The sequence below is a fragment of the Lontra canadensis genome, unplaced genomic scaffold (assembly GCF_010015895.1).
Source record: "Lontra canadensis isolate GAN:19392208 unplaced genomic scaffold, GSC_riverotter_1.0 scaffold42, whole genome shotgun sequence".
In the NCBI taxonomy this organism is placed as follows: Eukaryota; Metazoa; Chordata; class Mammalia; order Carnivora; family Mustelidae; genus Lontra; species Lontra canadensis.
The window spans coordinates 11,908,680-11,920,331 of NW_022631036.1; the positions used below are offsets into that span (position 1 = coordinate 11,908,680).

Below are 11,652 nucleotides of genomic sequence, written 5' to 3' on the forward strand. Positions count from 1 at the left end.
ATTTGGCTTATGTCCATCTTTCAATCTACATTCCACACCATTACTTTCAACTCTTCCTCTCTACCCTCCCCATCCATAAGCATACCTCTGCACTCCAGAAACCTTCATATCTCCATCTCTGTATGCATATGCATATCCCCCCTGTGTAATAATGTTATCACTGTGTTTCACATATCTTGCTATAACTTATCACAATGAATTACAGTTATGAATCCATCTACTATACCGGAGTCCTTGAAGATAAGGACTGCAACTTGGGAATCTTTATATACCTGACAATGAACACTATGTTTGTCCCATTGTACATACCTGATACATAGTTGTTGAATGCCCTCAAAATAAAAAGCTGCTCAAAACATTTTTTTTACTTGTTAAGTTCATTATATAATGGAACTCTCAACTTGAGTCTAGGCTGTGCCCACTGTGGGAATTCAGACTTTAGTTGTTCAGACAAGTTTGAGAGAAGCCTATTTGTAAGGGAACTAGGAGTCTCCTGAGAAACAACTCAAGTTATACCACTGATAAGTCTGAAACATATCTGGAAATGTCTGGTAAACTTGAAGGGATGACTTGACAAGAATTTTTTTGTAGGGGACCAGAAATGTCTCCTGGGAGAGAACAAATTGTAAGAAAGGCTGACTCTAAATGCCAGAGGGAAGTTTGTGGGAACACTGTAGTGCATTCTACCCCATGAAAGTCCTCAGACACATTCTAGAAATGGACACAAAACAAAAACTTAAAAAGTGAATTCACTAAAAACCCTGCAAATCAAAGAAGCACAAGCCACACTGCTTTAAGACCATCTAAAAAAGTATAAGACAAAGGAGAAAGAGAACACATCTCCCCCACTTTTCCCCTGATCTGAGGGTCAATTTTGTCATGGTCAAGATAAAGGAAACCATCATACTCGTGGGAGCCACTGGAGACTGCCAAGCAGCACCCTAGTCTGTGCTATAGGACACCACTGCCTGCTCAATACCATGACATCATGGTTTCTATCAAGCTACCAAGAAACAACAGCACCTGGCAGAGGCATGCACCTGATGGAATAGTGGTGGACACTGGTGGAAAACACAGTTTCAGTAAGACATGGGACTGTCAACTTATACCATCAGTTATAAGACATGTCCAGGAAATTCCTGAATATGACTGAAGGAAGAGTTTGAAAATTTTTCTTAAACAAACAAACAAACAAAAAAACATTTATCCAAGTACATTAAAGCAAAGTAAAAAATTCTTAAATATAAATATTACCTGAACATTAAGAATAATGTAGGCAAATAATCATTGTTTTAATATATATGCAGTCTTTTCAGCTGCATCTGTTTCTAATCCCTTGTCAATGAAATTTTTGGGGGGAAAAATATATGGCTTCAAAAAAGGTGCTATTACCAGTTTTTATATAAAATTGTTTATAATCACCTTAAAATTGCATCTTGTGATTAGTACATTTGAAACTGATGAGATGTAAAATTGACCCTTTCCTGTAGAGAATATTTTAAATGAGAAGATACTCTCTAGGTAGATGCTAAGGTATATTTCAGTGCTTGAATGTTTCACCCAACTATTTCTATTATCTATTTGCCTCCATTCAGTCTCTTTCTCCTAAAAATATTTTACTAAAAAAAGCATTTCTTTTCTTTTGAACATTTCCTCAGAAATGTGGCCAAAAGTCCTCCCTTTTTTATTTCATTCTAATAAAGGATATAAATTTATCCAATTAAAAATCATAGCTCCACCAAAATATTCTTTCCATAGATTGTCCAAAGTGTAACTATAGGATTTCAGAATGAAATCATGTATGCTATTGGAGCCCTGATATAGTTTGCTCATTTTCTTCCTTCCTTGTAGGATAAATAATGCAGTCTTCTATTTTGGAGAAACAAAACAAAACAACTGTATAGGCTGGCTAGGAGGGAACTGACTGATATATCGAATGGCTGGTAGCATCAAATATTTTTCTCATCATCATTCCAAAAGGAAAATAACCACTCCTGTCCACATACAATTGGTTTTATTTACTTATTTATTTATGACAGAGAGAGAAAGAGAGAAAGAGAGAGAGAGGAGCAGAGAGAGAATTTTAAGCAGGCTGTATGCTCAGCATGGCGCCCAGTATAGGGCTCAATCCCACAACCCCAAGATAGTGACCTGAGCCAAAATCAAGAGTTGGACACTTAACTAACTGAGCCACTCAGGTATCCCGCCTTGACTGGTTTTTACAGATACACTTAATTTTACTGCTCTACTACTTTCTACTTTTCTTACTCCTGCCTATATTTTTTCTCTCCACTCAATTTTTTCCCTTTAACATTTCCCATAGGGCTGGTTTAGTTGTCATGAATTCCTTTAACTTTTGTTTACCTGGGAAACTCTATCTCTCCTTCTAATCTGAATGATAGCCTTGCTGGGTAGAGTATTCTTGGTTGCTGATTTTTTTTCCCCCTTTTAACACTTTGAATTTATCATGCCTCTCTCTTCTTTCCCAAACAGAAACTGGAAAAAAAAAACAAAAACAGTAGAACAGATCAAAGAAAGCAGGAACTGGTTCCTTCAAAGAATCAACAAAATTAATATATCTTCAGCCAGACTCATCCAAAAATAAAGATTCAAATAAACAAAATCAGAAATGAAAGAGGAAAAACAACTGATACTACAGAAATACAAAAGATCATAATATTATGAAAAATTACATGCCAACAAATTGGACAACCTAGAAAATATTGAAAAATTACTAGAAACATATAAACTCCCAAAACTGAACAAGAAAGAAATAGGAAGTATGAACAGACCAATTACTAGCAATGAAATTGAATTAGTAATAAAAAACAAAAATAAAAAACATAAAACCTCCAACAAACAAAAGTCCAGGATCAGACTTCTTCACAGGTGAATTCTACCAAACATTTAAGAAGAGTTAGTACCTATTCTTCTCAATTATTCAAAAAAAATAGAAGAGGAAAGAAAGCTTCTCAATTCATCCTATGAGGCCAGCATTACTCTGATACAAAAACCGGATAAAGACACTACTAATATCACTGATGAACACAGATGCAAAAATCCTCAACAAAATACTAGCAAACCAAATCCAACAATAGATTTAAAACAAAACAAATCAATACCTTTACCACAATCGAGTGCAATTTATTCCTGCGATACAAGGTGCTCGCTTCGGCAGCACATATACTAAAATTCCTGTGATACAAGGGTGGCTGAATATTCGTAAATCATCAACATGATACATCACATCAACAAGAAAGGATAAGAACCATATGACTATTTCAACAGTTGCAGTAAGAGCACTTGACAAAATACAATATCCATTCTTGATAAAAATCCCTCAACAGAGTAAAGATAGATGGAACATATGTTAACATAATAAAGTCCATACGTGAAAAACTTACAGCTAATATAATCTTCAGTGGGGAGAAAACGAGAGCTTTTCTTCTATAGTCAGGAACAAGACAGGGTGTAAACTCTCACCACTTCAGTTCAAAAGACTAAGGACTCTGCCAAAAAACTGAAAGAAAAAAAAAAAAAGAACAGATAAATAAATTCAGTAAAATCACAGGATAAAAAACTAATATACAGAAATCCATTGCATTTCTATACACTAATAATGAAGCAGCAGAAAGAGAAATTAAGACAACAATCCCATTTGCAATTGCACCAAAAATAATGAAATACCTAGGAATAAAATAAGGTATTAACCAAGGAGATGAAGGACCAGTACTCTGAAAACTATTAAACACTGTTGAAGGAAATTGAACACAACACCAACAAGCAGGAAGACATTCTATGCTCATGGATTAAAAGAACAAATACTGTTAAAATGTAAATGCCACCCAAAGCAATCTTCAGATTTAATGCAAGCTCTATCAAAATACTAATAGCATTTTTCACAAAACTAAAACAAAGAATCCTAAAATTTGTATGGAACCACAAAAGACTCCAAATAGCCAAAGTAATCTTGAAAAGGAAGAAGAAAACTGGAGATATCACAATTCCAGATTTTAAGATATACTACAAAGTTGTAGTATTCAAAACAATATGTTATTAGCACAAAAACACACACATAGATCAACAGAACAGAATACAGAGACCAGAAATAAACTCACAATTATATGGTAAGACAATTTTCAACAAATGAAGCAAGAGAAGACACAATGGAAAAAAAAATCTTTGCAACAAATGCTGTTGGGAAAACTGGACAGCTAAATGCAAAAGAATGAAACTAGACCACTTTCTTATGCCATACGCAAAAACAAACTCAGAATGGATTAAGGACATTAATGTGAGGCCTGAAACCATAAAAATCCTAGAAGAAAGCACAGGTAGTAATTTCCCTGACATTGCCAAAGCAATATGTTTCCTTAGACAAGGGAAACAAAAGCAAAGATAAACTCCTGGACCACATCAAAATAGAAAGCTTCTGCACAGCAAAGGAAATATTCAACAAAGCTAAAACATAACATACTGAAACAAATATATTTTCAAATGGCATATCCTATATCCAAAATATATAAAGAACTTATACAACTCAACACCCAAAAAACCCAAATAATTGAATTGAAAAATGGGCATAAAGACATGAACAGACATCCTTTCAAAGAAGACATACAGGTGGCCAACAGAGATAAGAAAACATGCTCAATATCACTCATCATCAGGGAAATGTAAATCAACTACAATGAGATATCACCTCACACCTGTCAGAATGGCTAAAATCAACAACACAAGAAACAAGTGTCGGTAAGGATGTGGATAAAAAGGAACCTTCATGCGCTGTTGGTAAGAATGCAAATTAGTGCAGTCACTGTGAAAAACCAGCATTGAGGTTCTATAAAAAATTAAAAATAGACTTACTATATGATCCAGCCATTCCACTACTGGGTATTTACCCAGAGAAAATGAAAACATTAATTGGAAAACTATATGTACTCTTACATTTATTGGAGCATTATTTACAATAGCCAAGATATGGAACCAACTGAAGTGTCCATCAACAGATGAATGGATAAAGAAGAAAGAGTACATATAGGTAGCATATATATGCACACACACACACACACACGTGTGTGTGTGTGTATATATATATTAGGCACATGCACACACACACACACACAAATTGGATATAACTTAGCCATAAGAAGAATGAAATCTTGCCATTTGCAACAATATGCATGGATCTAGAGTGTATAATGGTAAGTGAAATAAGTCATACAGAGAAAGACAAATACCATATGTTTTCACTCATATGTGGGATTTCAGAAACAAAACAAATGAACAAAGACAAAAAGAGATAAACAAAAACAGACTTTTAACTATAGAGAACAAATTGATGGTTACCAGAGAGAAGGTGAATGAGGGGATGGGTAAAAAAGATAAAGGGGATTAAGAGTACACTTATTATGATGAGCACTGAGTAACATATAGAACTGTTGAATCACTATGCTGTATTCCTGAAACTAATATGACATGTCATGTTACTTCTATTGTAATTTTAAAAATAAATTACAAAATTATCAAAAAAAATTGTCCTTTTTCCTGTGTTACCGGAACCTCATCTATTCTATCTCCAATTCACAGATGATTTAATTGAAAAGCAATTTCTGAGGGTTTTGAAGGGGCGGTGGGCAGGAGGTTGGGAGAGCCAGGTGGTGGGTATTATGGAGGGCACGTATTGCATGGAGCACTGGGTGTGGTGCATAAACAATGAATTCTGTTACACTGAAAAGAAAAAAATACCATTGGTTATATTTCAACACATATTATTTAATCCTCCTATGTTCTTAATGAAAAATTAATATGTATATATAGTTATATAGTACCCCATCTCCCAGTTTCAATCAGAGAATTTTAGCCTAACTTAGATAAGCAACAATTAGCAAACACAGATGACCAACAACAATTGACCAACTTGCCCCAATATCCACCAGTACCTTCTCCCCAAAGCTCACATAGAACTTAAAATTCCTCCACCTTTAGTTTCAGTACAGTAGAGTTCAATCTCTCTCATTAATTACAACAGTCTTAAATAGCTTTCGTTTTTTGTTTCACTTGTCCAATGCAATTTCTTTTCAACAATTGTACTCCAATTATTATTATTACTCATGTATATTCACCATTAGCAGTATTCAAGAGTTCCCATTTCTCAACATGATTAAATAACATCACAAGGTTGATCTTTTCAAATATTTGCCAATTTTGCACATGTGAAGTAGTATATATATCCCTGATTACCAAGGAATTTAATATCTTTTCATATGTTTATTAGAAACACTTTTTTCCTCCTACGTGAAATCTCTGTTCATATGCTATGCCCATTTTACATGTCACTTGTCTTTTCTCTTTATTTATCCTGAATACTAATCCTTGTCAGTAATATGTCTCAAATATAATTCGATCTAGGCTGGCTTGATGACTGAGTCTATCATAGTCTCAATATAATTTATTAGTAGGAATTCCAAGCTGGCAACATAAGATCTTGTTCTAAACTATGGTTCAGATAGCAGTAACATAAAATCACTTGTCAAGGTGCTAGGGAAAAAACTGTCAGTCTAGAAATTCATACCCTGCTAAAAATTATCATTCAAAAGTGAAGTCATAACAAAAATTAGATGGCGGTGGTAATTTTCCTGATGCTTGTCTCTTTTAATAAACCATCAGTTAATATGCCGCAATTCTTTACAATTGAGATTCCATTGGCATTTCACAGTTTACATGATGTAGATATTCCTTTCAGTGGGAAATGTCTCTAAAATGTAACTTCATCCAAGTATGAAAATAAAATGAGTTTCTGTTTTCCACAAAGGAATTAATAATGTTAAAATAAAAATTCTAATTTCTCCAATGAACAATGATATATAATCAAAATTCACATTGTATATTAACCACTATTTTTATCAATACCTATTCCTTTGATTTAGAACCATTACTGCCTTCCTAAAAGCCATCTATTTAATCAAATTATATATATAGATATCTATATCTATCTATCTATACATCTTATTATTTGACCATGTACCTTAAAATCACTGCTTATTTTGATTTTAATAAAGATATTTATTTTTACCTAAGTTTTCACACTGCAAATTTGTTCCATTGTTATTTGGGGGTTTTGGGTTTGGGTTTTTTGGGGTTTTCTTTCTGTTTTTGTTTTGGGTATGTAGAATGCCACATATAACATAAAGTGATTGTTTTTACTCATGACTGTTGTCACCAATTTTAAAGATAATATGAAGCAAACAAAACTTGATGAAGTTTTCAGTAAAATGCTAAGTTTTTGGCAACTTTGGGAAATTGTTTATTCTTCCTCATGTAGTATATAGAATAGGGAAATGGAAAGAATGTTCCACTATAGAACTTATTGATAATTCACATAGCACATTATACAAATTCCATGTGGTTTTTGTCTCTATTAATGTATGATTAAATAGTTCCAGTTTGATGATAAATCTATTATTTCAAAGGAAATAAATTATTAGGAGTATCATAAAAGCACTAGTTTTTTTATTGCAGATACAAAATGTTTACCTTAGATATAATAGGAACTGACATAAAACTATTATATCAAGATTAGGAAGCACAGTTTCTAAAAGGTTTCTCTTGGGGTGCATGGGTGGCTCAGTCACTTAAGTGACTGACTTGATTTCAGCTCAGGTCATGATTTCACAGCTGTGAAATTGAGCCCCACATCATGCTTCATGCTCAGCCTGGAGTCTACTTGAGATTCTTTCTCTCTCTCTCTCCCCTTCTGCCCCTCCCTCTGCTTGCTCAATCTCTTTCTCTCTCTCTCTCTCAAAATAAATACATAAAATCTTTTTTAAAAAGAGGTTTTTCACTCTCTTTTAAAAGTAATGAATTTAAACAGGAGTTGTGTAATAACAACGAACACTTACATAAAGCACTGTTTTAAATACTTTCCACATATTAATTAATTCTGCTGTAACTCTTATAAATTAATAATTTTCCAAATCCCATTTAGCAGATGAAGAATTGGTAGTACAGAAAGATAAATGGCTTGCCTAAAGTCACACAGCTAAGAAGAGGGAAACCAGAGCTGAAATTCAGGCATCCCATACTTGTAACAGTCACACAATACTGACTCCACTACCTTACCATGTTCCATGGCAGAATCAATCCTTTCACCCACTGTTAATCTTTAATAAGGGCTTGGAATTTTTTATTCCATGACTGATATAAATTATAAAATCCAAATTAACTCAGTAATATTAAATTCAAAATAAAATAAATTTTATAAGTAAATTGAAACTTGAAAAATATTAAATCGTAGCAAGGAGGATCATTCATTCTCAATTTTCCCAGCAACTGAACAAGTAATGGATATCCTTAACTCAGAAAACAAATGAAATTGTTCACCATTTTTTCAAGGTCATAATAGAAATTCATAAGAAACTCTACAATTTCTTTGTATCACCTACACACAACCAAAATCTGAGAAGATTTATCAATAGCAAATCCAGACATATTCATAACTTTTTTTTTTAAGATTTTGTTTATTTGTTTGACAGAAATCACAAGTAGATAGAGAGAGGCAGGCAGGGGCGGGTGGGAAACAGGCTCCCTGCTGAGCAGAGATCCCTATGTGGGGCTTGATTCCAGGGCCCTGAGATCATGACCTGAGCCAAAAGCAGAGACTTAACCTATTGAGCCACCCAGGCGCCCCCATATTCATAACTTTCAAGGTTGGTTTGAAATCCAAGCAGCTACCAACCCTTCAAACTGTAATTAAGCTCTTAGAAATAAGACAAGCCTCATGCTTGTTAACAGTCTTCCCAATGTCTACCAGTGCTGGGCTAGCACATAGGATTCAGCAAAGGAAGATGAGGGACTGGACCCTATCTCTATCTATGCCACATCATTTCTCTAGAGCTCAGTTTCCATGGCTCTAAAATACGCACCAATATAGCCTCTTTTACCTCTTTACCTGGCTAAATTACAATGAAGAGCCCATGAGATACTCACATAAAAGAGCTTTATAAAATGTAAACAGAACAGCCAATTCCGCTGGGTAACTATGGCTACTATCATTGCTAGGTACATCTCCTTCAACTGGTCTCAAAAATTTTAACTTAAGATGTCCAAAAAATATTATTAATATGGTTGTGTTAATTTCCTATCATGGTAACATATTAATGCAAGCAGTGGTGCAAAACAACACAATTCTATAATCTTGCTGTTCTGGATGTGAAAAGTTTGAAACAGGTCTAGTGGTCTAAAATCAAGGTGTCAACAGAGCTGTGTTCCATTCTAGACACTCTAGGGGAGAATCTGTTTTCTTGCTTTTTCCATCTTCTACAAGGCACCTGCATTTCTTGGCTGATAGGCCCCCTGTGTCTTTAAAGCCAGCAACGGCTATGTGAGTTTTTCTCACATTGCATTCACACTGATAATGACTATTCTGCTTCTCCTTAAACATTTAAGGACCTCTGGGAGTACACTGGACCCACCTGAATAATCCAGAATAATGTCGTTATTTTAAGGTCAGCTGATTAGCAAACTTAATTCAATCTTCAATCTTAATTTCCCTCTGCCATGTAATGTAACATAGTCTTAGATTCTGGGGATTAGGATCACTTTGGAAAGCCATTGGTCTGTCTGTCAAATAGTGATACACAACTTAATTTTTATTTTTTTAAAGATTTTATTTGGGATGCCAATTAAGCGGCTGCCTTTGGCTCAGGTCATGATCCCAGCGTCCTGAGACTGAGTCCCACATTGGGCTCCTTGCTCGGCAGGGAGCCTGCTTCTCCCTCTGCCTCTGCTGCCACTCTGCCTGCCTGTGCTCTCTCTCTCTGTCAAATAAATAAATAAAATCTTTAAAAATATATAAAAAAAAAATAAAGATTTTATTTATTTATTTGACAGAGAGAGAGAGAGAGAGCAACAGAGATAGCAAGAGAGAGCATGAATGGGGAGAAAAGGGAGAAGGAGACTCCCTGCTGAGCAGGTAGCCTGATGTGGGGCTTGATTCCAGGACCCTGGGATCATGACATGAGATGAAGGCAGACATTTAACAAACTGAGCCATCCAGGTGCCCCAGTGATACCCAATTTTAATCTTCCATGGATAATTTGTGGTTTCATTTTGTATTAAATATATCTAACTATCACCCGACAAAAAATGAAGTGAGTTTCATGAACAATTTCATTCTTTGGATACCGCTTAAATTTTTCTTCATTAACATTCTTCCTTTGACAATAAAAGAAGGTGATATGTATTTCTACTGTTTTCTGATTATAGTAAACTAAATTATGTCAGCCTATTTCAATAAAATGGTCAATAAAGGTTAATATGTTGGTACATGTTCTACAATAAACAAGAATATTTTTAGAAGGAAATTGTTAGATGTACAAATGTCAATAGTTTTTCCTTTGTTCTAAGATCCAGAATAGCATGTATTAAAATATTTTTTTTAAATCATTTCCTTAAAATCTCTTTGCTTTGCTTAACATTTGATAGGATTTTAAATCTTTTTAAAAGGCTAAATAAAATAGATTTACTTTTAAAACAAAGAATTTCTTTTTCAACACTCCAAGTAAAAAGGCTATGAATTTCATATCTTACAAAGTTAATATAATTTTCATCAGTTGAAGCTTAGGTCAATTTCTAAACCTTGAAAATAAATGAAATGATAAATAAATGAAACACCAAATCAATCTGTCTGGTCATGGGAATTCATCAGAATTCAGTTTTGTTCTTTGACATTAACCTTTATTGATTTGGCCATTTTAACAAATCAGTTCCTTTCCTCATACTTTCAATTTTATGCTTCACTATTTCTGGGATTAAATTTCTATAAAGTCATAATATTAGGTATTTTCATAGTATTTGCTCTAGGAGAAAAATCTATATTATAACAATTCTTAACCTTAAAATTATTCTTTTAGGAAATCTTTGGAAGGACTTTTTGGAAAATCTAAACCTCTAATAGACCTGTTTAAATATGTCCTTAACAATATTAAATTTCTTGACTGGTAAAAGTTGGGACAAAGATTCTTCCCATAAAATATTTACTCTTTATTTACATTAAAAACATGTTTCCCGGCGTGCCTGTGTGGCTCAATGGGTTAAAGCCTCTGCCTTCGGCTCAGGTCATGATCCCAGGGTCCTGAGATGGAGCCCTGCATCGGGCTTTCTGCTTTAGCATGGAGCCTGTTTCCTCCTCTCTCTCTGCCTGCCTCTCAGCCTACTTGTGATATCCGTCTGTCAAATAAATAAATAAAATCTTTAAAAAAAAAAATTCCCTAGCTTAGAAGATTGACTCTTCTCAAAGTATCTAGAAATTAAGGTTAGCAATGAGAAAATGAACAAGCAACTAAAGAATGCAGAAATAACTGAACCAGATTCTTATTTCTTTATATACAAAACACGATGAAGCTTCCAAACCTTTGTTTCATGGGTTTTCAGCATCAGAACTCAGTTTTACAATATTTTTAAAAATTAGTAACTGGGTATTTCTAAGACTTTTATCTTGATATTCCAAAGATTAATGATCATTTATACAGATAGCCTTGTAAATCTAAAAAATATTCCCTTAGATTAAGAGCTATTGTGTTAATAGTAACCATTATCCTTTATTTTAATATGAAGAGTAATAAAACATGGATTTAGAATATTATATTGTAT

The 11,652-nt window shown here is 34.0% G+C and overlaps 1 long non-coding RNA gene across 1 annotated transcript in view; it reads right to left on the reverse strand.

Annotated features, from left to right (window-relative positions):
• The window catches only part of LOC116875676, a 98,945-nt gene extending 95,431 nt beyond the window's left edge, over nt 1-3,514 (reverse strand). Inside the window, exon 1 of the long non-coding RNA XR_004384243.1 lies at nt 3,405-3,514. This is a non-coding gene — a long non-coding RNA (uncharacterized LOC116875676). The remainder of the gene's footprint in view (nt 1-3,404) is intronic.
• Nucleotides 3,515-11,652: the final 8,138 nt, after the last annotated feature.